Consider the following 9,795-nt stretch of genomic DNA (forward strand, 5'->3'; position numbering starts at 1 on the left):
GTTCATCTTCCTCAAAGAAAATCAAAGGAGGTGAAGAAGGGTTTTGATGCTAAGGTAGAAACTCAACTCAAGGCTTGTTCAACCAACATCCAAGGTACGCTTTATGATCATTTCATGATGTTTAAGGTATTAGAAGGCTTAGATACTTGTAATGTAGATGTGATTGAATGATAGTGGAATTGAATCATGAAAGTTGAAGAGTTGTGATTAGGAATACGTTATAGTGATGTGTACATCATGAAACAAGCATTAAATGCGTGAAAACACAAAGATGAGCTATAAGTAGAAATATGGGAAATATTGGAGGAAAATGGTGGATTTTGCTAAATATGCATAAATGATGATTGTTGATTGTGATATGGTGAGTAGTATTGTGAATGTTGGGAGTTGATATAGAACATGGGAAAAGTAGTATAAACAAAGGAAGTGCTGCCCAATTTTTCCTAGAATTAACGATGCGTTCTTGTAGTCAATTAACTAATGTTAATTCGAATTCTCTCATGAAGGTAACGACGTGATACCGAAGGAGAACAAGTGAGCGATAGCTTACTTAAACGACCAAGGTATGTGAGGCTAGTCCTTTCCTTCTAATGACATGAATCCTATAGCGTAAACTCTTTATCCTCTTCATGAGTTTCCATTTTCCGGAAAGTTAAGAGCCTACATTCATAAATGTATATATAAGATAAGAGATACGATATGATGATGTTATATTGATAATGAGGTTATTGCCGCCTACACTCACCTTATGTACTAGTTTCTTCAAGGTGTGGCAAAATGTCAATAATTTCTCCATAATGACATCGGGGGATCACGACCTTACGTCACCCCGATAGAGTAGAAATGATCTTGAGCTTCATGAATGAACTATGATAAGATAAGCATGTTTTGATAAGTATATGATAGTAAGCATTTTATGATGAGCATGACATGATTGCATCACACCGGGCCTAGTTGGCCGTGCAGTCACTGCCAAGGCGGGCAGCTATACGGATACACTATGACCTTTTGGCATGGGCAGACACCACTAGTGGGCGGCATGAGATCGTACCCCGGACGCGGGAGGCCTGGACGCGGGCTAATGTTATTGATTATCACACCGTTCCGACATGGACGGGTAGCTTGCATATTATGCATATATGACATGATGATGAGCATGAGTAAGACAGCATGCACTACTTTCCATATGATTGTTATTCAGATCCAGATGTTTCATATCGATGTTCTCATTGCATTATTGATGTCTTTCTTCTTTGTTTATGCCTCTCATACTCAGTACAATATTCGTACTGACGTCCGTTTTCTTTGGACGTTGTGTTCATGCCCACAGGTAGACAAGGAGGCGAGCTTGGCCTAGATCCTCAGTAGCTGTCAGCTAATAGAGAGCACTCCATTGTTCGGAGGTGCTTATGGTTATTCTTTTGGCACATATGTGTATTTTTGGGCATGACGGAGTCTTGTTCCGTCTATGTATATAGTATGTCAATAGAGGCTCGTAGATACGCAGTGGGGGTTATATGGTCTCACATGATGTTGTTATGTATATATATATATATATATATATGTTATTTTGATAGCCGAAAGACAAATAAGTATAAAGCATTTATGTTTCTATAAAATATATGCTTTCTTACACTTCCATGAATAAAAAAAAATTGCAAAAGAGCATTAGATGAGTAAGATGAGTAGTAAAGTGAGCGGTGCTCGGTAGCTAGCTCCGGGTACCCGTCACGGCCCCTAGTTGGGTCGTGACAATACATATGTGTCAACTCCTAAATCTAGAACAACTTGCTTTCACAAGTATATGAGATATGGAGCGACGAGGTAAGCATAATCAATCATGACAAGTACAAGTCAAACATGGCTATCATAGCTCACATAAACAGCAATCATACCAACCTAAGTGGATTTATCACCACAACCATGCCCAAAGGCTCAACTTACTTTCCCCGTCATTCTAGCTACTGAACAATATACACTGGTACTCACCCAAGTGCTTATCGCAACCACTAAAGTGGGACCCCCATCATGCCTGATACCCCTTTAATATTTATGAACTACATATACCCTCCAATGGGGTCTAAAGAATAAACTGTAACCTGCCTTGAGGCCGAACAGGAGCCACGAACCCTCAAGCCAATGCTTTTTCTTTCCGTAGTGCTTCCGAGCTATCGAAGTCTATCAAACATGTAATCTAAATTAAAATACAATTCTACGAATACCCATATTGCTATAAGAAGGATTCGGGTCTGAAAAGTCAACTTAAAATCCCGTTTCAAACCTCGAAGGTCAAAATTGTAATTTATTGTGAAATCAAGTTCAACATGGTCACGCTAGTGCTCTACGAGATTATACGAATCCAACAATACCCATATTGCTATACTTTGGTTCGGAACCCAAAATAATCAAACCTCAGCCCCAGGGGTAAATTAAATTTGAATTTTAGTGTGGAATTAGATTACCCATAGTCTAAATAGTGAAATCCTAAGATTCATGGAAATCTAATCATAAATGAGCCTTCAATTTCACTATTTATTCAAAACCCCAATTAGGGAAAACCCTATTCTCATACCTAATATCATGGATTGAACTTGAAAATAATGGATGAAATCATGAATTAAAGCCTAAAATCATGAATTGCTTCTTTCTTTTGTCTTAGGCTAGATCCAACAAGATCACAAACTTCCCCAAACTTCGATTCAACACCCAAAACTCATCCGGAACCCACCTTGCACAAACCAAATATACAACTTGAGTATAATCAACGCTACGAAATTGCTCGCATATTTTGAATTTTCCAAAGAGGTCGTCTTGAACCGGTGTTGACCAAGGTCAACTCCAAATCCTTAAACTCGCAAAATCCTAGCCAACGACTCAAAACACACCCAAACGCCTCGGGACCCGAACCAAAGGCTGAACAAATTCATAAATGGCGTTCCTGATCTAATGGAAACGACAAAGCTTCGAAAATGATAAAAATATCCCCGATGTTGACTTTTGTCTACCCTATCCATTTCTTTGACTTAAAACGTCCAAAACCATCAAAATCAATCCGAAACCCGCACAATTACATCGGAGAACATGTCACCGATCTCCGCCAGTCATAAATACCGAGATGAAACTACGGGAAGGGTATTTTAGGTAAAATAAGGCAAAAAACTCAAAACGACCAAACGGGTCGTTACAAGTTTCCATCGCTCCAAATCGGTTTCTGTTTGAACATTCCTACGAAAAGTTATTAAATGTTTTATTGAAGCTAAGACTATCCGTAAGTGAAATCATGCGCACGAGAAAACCAAATCATGCACCCAAAATCAGAAAGGTGGGATAAGGGTGTCAAGTGGGTCGGGCCTGGCCGGGCCATTTAAATGTGGGCCACAAAGGGCCGGTCCAGGCCGTAAGTTAGGGGGGACGGGCTGGGCTTGGAGAGGGAAAAGGGTGTCCGGCCCAGCCCACCCCAGATAGGGGCTACACCTCGGGCTAACCGGGCCGGGTTATAGTTAGTGGGCCGGGCTTTTTTTTTTTAATTCTAATACAAAAATAGAAATTTACATTTACTAATATTAATAAAATTAACATTTACATCTAATGATAAAATTGCTAAATTAAAAAAAACAAATTTAGTCGTCATCAAATTCAAAAAGCTAGCCGTTGTAAATTTAAAAAACTTGTCGTTGCTAATTTTATTTCGTCCAAGTGAAAAAAAAAATTGTAGCCCATCAACCTTTGATCCAAAAATCTTAATTTTCTTGTATTCCTACTAAGCTCAAGACCCTCTTCAACGTGGTATAAATTTTGAGGCAAGAAAGTACCTTTTGTGGCAAGTGGAAAATTTTGAAAAAGGTAAAGATTCTATCTTTTTTTTTATGGAAGATATATATATATATATATATATATATATATATATATATATATATATATATATATATATTGTAGTATATGGAGATGAATGTAAAGTATGAAATTTGTGTGTTGTGGGTGTGTGGGTATGTGGCCGTGTGTATGGGTGTAGTGAAGGAAGGGGAATTAAATTTATTTAGTATGTTAATTATGTTGTTGTGTTCTTGTGATGTAAATGGAAGGCTAATGGTTCTAGTTGACATGAAAAACTTGTTGTTAAGTTGTTGTAGGAAAGTATGTGATTTTATTATAGTTTATGTAATTATGGGAATGGAGTTGTTAAGGTGCAAATTGTTGTTGTTGTTGATGAAATTGGAAGAAGAAAATGCGACTTTGTGACTTTGTCGCATTTGTGGAGATTCCGAGTGGAATATGGTGTTAGAGGGGTTATTGAATATTTTGTAGAATTGTATGAAATGCTTTTGAATTGTATTTGGTTGATCTTGAATTAGTAATGAATATGTGAGCATTGGAATCGGCTTGAAAATACGTAGTTGAATCGAATATGATACGCTATGTAGAGAAGAAAGTTATTAATGTTAGAATGCGTTTAAATTGACTCTTGATGACTATTATTATGGTTGTTGGTATTGTTGGTGTGGTTGTTGATGAATTTGACCGAGTTAAATTCTCGGGGATGTTGAATTTACAGGGGAGATGCTGCCGAAATTTCTATAGACAAGTACTAGTTAGAATTGAATTTCTAAGTACTTGTAGCTAATGTTTGGTAATTGATAATGTTATTGTAGATATTGGCGAGCCCGAGACTTGAGTCGGGGTTTGATTAGCGAACGATCGAGGTATGTAAAGCCTACCTTTCTTTTTTTGGCATGACCTTTTTGGAATGAACAAATAACGTATAAGTTTGCTCCTAAAGAAAATCCTATTCTTAGAGCCACTAGGATGACTAACATCTTTGACCTCCATAAGCTATTCCATATGGCTGGATACATATTTTATGATGTTCAAAGATTCTATTTGTTATGTTCCGAATGTTGTTCGAAAGAAAAACGAGAAGACTAAAGCCTTTGATGAATACTTCGATATGAAAAAATGGTCTTAAAGTCCCCATTTGATTTGATCCATAATGTTATCCGCAAGTTTCCTAATATGAATATGTGATCCATAATGAGGTTCGAAAGTCTTCTAATATGAATGATACTTGAATTTCCAAGTATGACTTATGAAATATTTTCGGAAGGTTCCGTACTTCGAAAGTTCGTAACTCTCTCATACTAATTCCGATTGACCCGAATCTTATTTTTGAGCCTTCAGATGTTTGTAAATATATTTGGCTATCGAGTTTGAAATTTATTTATGTACTTATATGCATATGGTTTCCGCATTATTCCGCTCGTGCATACTACTATTACATCGTTCGCCGGATCCCAGGCCGATTTTGTGATCGTGCGCACTATGTTATATTCGGCAGTATGATGTGTTACGGTTCCCGAGACCTCGCCATAGGGCCGGGTACCGCTTATATACGGCGTTATGATGTGATATGGCATATGATATGTTCTGATGTTGTGATATGTTATGATGATACGATATGTTCGGGGATTGTACGGAGATTTGAAACCTTCTGGAGTATGATGTGTTGTGGCGCCAGCGTCGGAGTGGCGACCACGTTCCTGAGCCCTATGCATGATTTTTATTTGCATTATATATATTTTCAGCACAGGTTTTGATATACTAATTCTGTATCCATCTTCTGCACTTTCTCACTCCAGTTATGATTCGGATGACTGTATCTCATACTTTACATACTCAGTACCTATTTCGTACTGACCCCCTTTCTTCAGGGGCTGCGTTTCATGCCGCAGGTACAGGCGTTCGTTCAGGTGACCCGCCAGTGTAGGGTACTTATTCTGCTGTTTGGAGTACTCCTTTTGATCCGGAGCTCATATTTTTGGTACATATCTCCTGTTATATATATGTTCTGTATATATGGCTATTTGGGTACGGCGGGGCCCTGTCCCGTCATATGTTCCTGTTATGGTTTGTAGAGGCCTGTAGTCATATATGTGGGTCATGGGTCATGTTTGTTCGTTTATGTTTATGATCTGTGCCTTAATGCGGTCCCATTTGCTATTATGGCCAAAACGGCCCATATGTTTGTATATGTACGTATATCTGGGCGATGTGTATTCCGCCAGCCTACCGGATTTGATATGATGTTTCTGTACGGGCGACCGCTTAAGATGATATTTGTTTTCAGTATCTGTTTAAAATAACGTATGTTAAGTTTGAATAAATCTTTGATATGTCAATCTGGTACGTAAGTCGGTTTGGGTGTCCAAATAGGGCACCAGTCGCGGCCCACGGGGCTGGGTCGTGACAAAAGTGGTATCAGAGCGGTTTGTCCTCGGAATGCCTACAGGCCGTGTCTAGTAGAGTCTTGTTTATCGGTGTGTTGTGCACCACATCTATAAACAGGAGGCTAAAGGACATTTAGGGTGTTACCTTTCTTTGAATCATAGATCGTGCGATAGAGCTGTGCTGTTAGGATGATTTCTTTCTGACCGATTGCTATGTTTACAGTGATGCCTCCGAAGAAGGCGACGGCTGTCCAGAAGGGCAAAGCAGTGGCAGGAGAGACCATCCAGATACAGAGGGTCACTCGGGCTCATGCTCAGATTATGCTCGACAGTGCACCCCAGTCAGAGGGTTCTGCTACACCACCACCAGAGGATCCTGGAGCGGTTCCACCACTAGCTCCAGAGGCTCCAGCGCCCGAGCCTCCAGCTCCTCAGCCAGGGGCGGAGGATAGGGCGATGAGAGAGGCTGTGCAGTTATTGACGACATTAGTAGCAGGACAGGCTCGCAGACACGGGCTAGGGGGTGATGATGGTGACAGACGTGACAGTTTGAGGGTCCGTGATTTCTTGACCTGTAATCCCCTAGAGTTCTATGGGTCTAAGCCCGAAGAGGACCCCCAGGATTTCATCCGACAGATGCAGCGCACACTGAGACTGGTCAGGGCTTCTAAGACTGAGTCTGTCGAGTTAGCTTCACACAGACTGCGGGATGTAGCGATTAATTGGTACGAGTCTTGGGAGCTGTCCAGAGGTGAGGATGCTCCTCCATCCGTGTGGGACGAGTTTGTAGCCGCCTTCCTCAGCCACGTTTTGCCCCCAGAGTTGCGGCGGGCGAGAGTTGACAGATTTTTACAGCTGCGGCATAGAGGCAGGAGTGTCCGAGAGTACAGCTTGGAGTTTGATTCTCTAGCTAGATATGTACCTACCATAGTAGCTGAGATGGCTGACCGGATGCACCGGTACGTGATAGGGTTGGATCGCTACTTGATTGACAGCTGTATGGCGATGGCATCGCAGACTGGTATGGACATTGCCCGGTTACAGGCTTATGCGCAAGGGATGGAGGACCGACACAGAGAGGATCAGTCGGGTAGAGATCGTGATAGGAAGTAGCCCAAGAGGACTAGATCAGCCAGTTATTCAGGAGAGTTCCGAGGCGGGCAGCCTCAGCAGCAGCAGTCTAGTAGATATCCTCCTTCGTCAGGCCGGGGTACACAGTCTACAGGTAGACGATTTGGCGGTGCAGGGCAGTCTGGGACAGGCCAGAGTTCCAGAGCCTCGGGTTCACAGACGAACAGGGGTCCCAGTCAGTCTAGGCCACCCATGCCCCGGTGTTCTTATTGTGCGAGGTCGCACCCAAGAGAGTGCTATAGAGCTACGGGTGCCTGTTTTTCTTGTGGCCGCCAAGGCCATATTATGAGAGATTATCCGTTGGCGGTTGGTTCTGGTGGTGCAGCTCAGCCGACGCGATCAGCTGCTGGTTCGTCTTCTACTCCTTCAGCTATGCGCCCTGCGGGGCGAGGTATGCCAGCACCGGCGGGCTGTGGTAGAGGCCGTGGCGGGGTTTCTGATTCTAGCGGTCCTTCGAACCACATATACGCATTGGCCAGCCGACAGGATCAGGAGGCGTCGCCAAATGTGGTCACAGGTACATTATTGGTCTTTTCCCGAGCTGTATATGCATTGATTGATCCAGGTTCTACTTCATCATATATTTCTCCCCTCGTTGCTATTAAAATTGGGATAACACCTAAACCTATAGATTCGTTCAAGGTAGCTACGCCGGTCGGGGATTTCGTTATAGCGAGACAGGTATATAAGGATTGTTCTGTGATTATATGTGGCCGTGGCACTAAGGCTGATTTGGTAGAATTAGATATGATGGAATTTGATGTTATTATGGGTATGGACTGGTTAGCCTCTTGTTATGCTAATGTAGACTGCCAGAAAAAGGTAGTTCGCTTCCAGTTTCCAGGGGAACCAGTTATAGAATGGACAGGAAATACAGCATCGCCGAGAGGTAAGTTTATTTCATACCTCAAGGCCAGGAAGATGATTCAGAAAGGGTATATTTATCATTTGGTCCGTGTGCATGATACTAAAGCAGATATACCTACTCTCCAGTCAGTTCCGGTTGTTAATGAATTTCCAGATGTATTTCCGGACGAGCTTCCAGGTCTTCTCCCTGAACGGGAGATAGACTTCACGATAGATGTGCTGCCAGATACTCAGCCTATATCTATTCCTCCTTACAGAATGACACCTGCAGAATTGAAAGAATTGAAAGAGCAGCTGAAAGATCTATTAGAAAAAGGCTTTATCAGATGCAGTACGTCACCCTGGGGAGCACCGGTATTGTTTGTAAGAAAGAAAGACGGGTTGCTGCGGATGTGCATTGATTACAGACAGCTGAATAAGGTGACTATAAAGAATAAATATCCCTTCCCCCGGATTGATGATTTATTTGATCAGTTGCAGGGTGCTAAATATTTTTCGAAGATAGATTTGCGTTCGGGCTATCATCAACTGCGGGTACGAGAGGGAGACATTCCAAAGACTGTCTTCAGGACCCGATACGGGCATTATGAGTTCAGGGTGATGTCTTTTGGGCTAACTAATGCTCCAGCAGTGTTTATGGATCTGATGAATCGGGTATTCAGGTCGTTCCTCGACATGTTTGTGATTGTGTTTATTGATGATATTCTGGTTTATTCACGATCAGCAGAGAAGCATTCAGATCATCTGAGAACCGTACTTGGCACACTTCGGCAACAAAAATTATATGCTAAATTCTCCAAGTGTGAATTCTAGTTAACTTCAGTGGCATTTTTGGGGCATATCGTTGGAGCAGATGGTATTCGGGTCGACACACAGAAGATCGAGGTTGTACAGAATTGGCCTAGGCCCACGACACCGACTGAGGTATGCAGTTTTCTGGGATTAGCTGGATATTACAGGAGATTTGTGGAGAATTTTGCTTCTATTGCAGCACCATTAACGAAGCTAACTCAGAAGGTAGCAAAATTTCAGTGGACCGATGCTTGTGAACGCAGCTTCCAGTTGCTGAAGGAAAAATTAATTACAGCTCCAGTTCTAGCTCTTCCAGAGGGGTCAGACAGGTATGTCATTTATTGTGATGCTTCTGGTATTGGGATAGGTTGTGTATTAATGCAGCATGGTCGAGTTATAGCTTATGCTTCCCGGCAGCTCAGACCGCACGAGAGAAATTATCCTACTCATGATTTGGAATTAGCCGCGGTAATTCATTCTTTGAAGATATGACAGCATTATTTATATGGGGTTCATGTTGATATCTATACGAATCACAAAAGCCTTCAGTATATTTTTAAGCAAAGGGAGTTGAATTTGCGGCAAAGAAGATGGCTTGAATTATTAAAAGATTATGACGTCGATATGTTGTATCATCCTGAAAAAGATAATGTTGTGGCAGATGCACTTAGTCGCAAGTCTATGGGCAGTTTGATCGACGTGCAGCCAAAGAAGAAGGAATTAGTTCGTGAAATTGATCAGTTAGCCAGCCTTGGAGTCCGTTTGGCCGATTCTGGAAATATTG

This window comes from Lycium barbarum, chromosome 7 (assembly GCF_019175385.1).
Source record: "Lycium barbarum isolate Lr01 chromosome 7, ASM1917538v2, whole genome shotgun sequence".
In the NCBI taxonomy this organism is placed as follows: Eukaryota; Viridiplantae; Streptophyta; class Magnoliopsida; order Solanales; family Solanaceae; genus Lycium; species Lycium barbarum.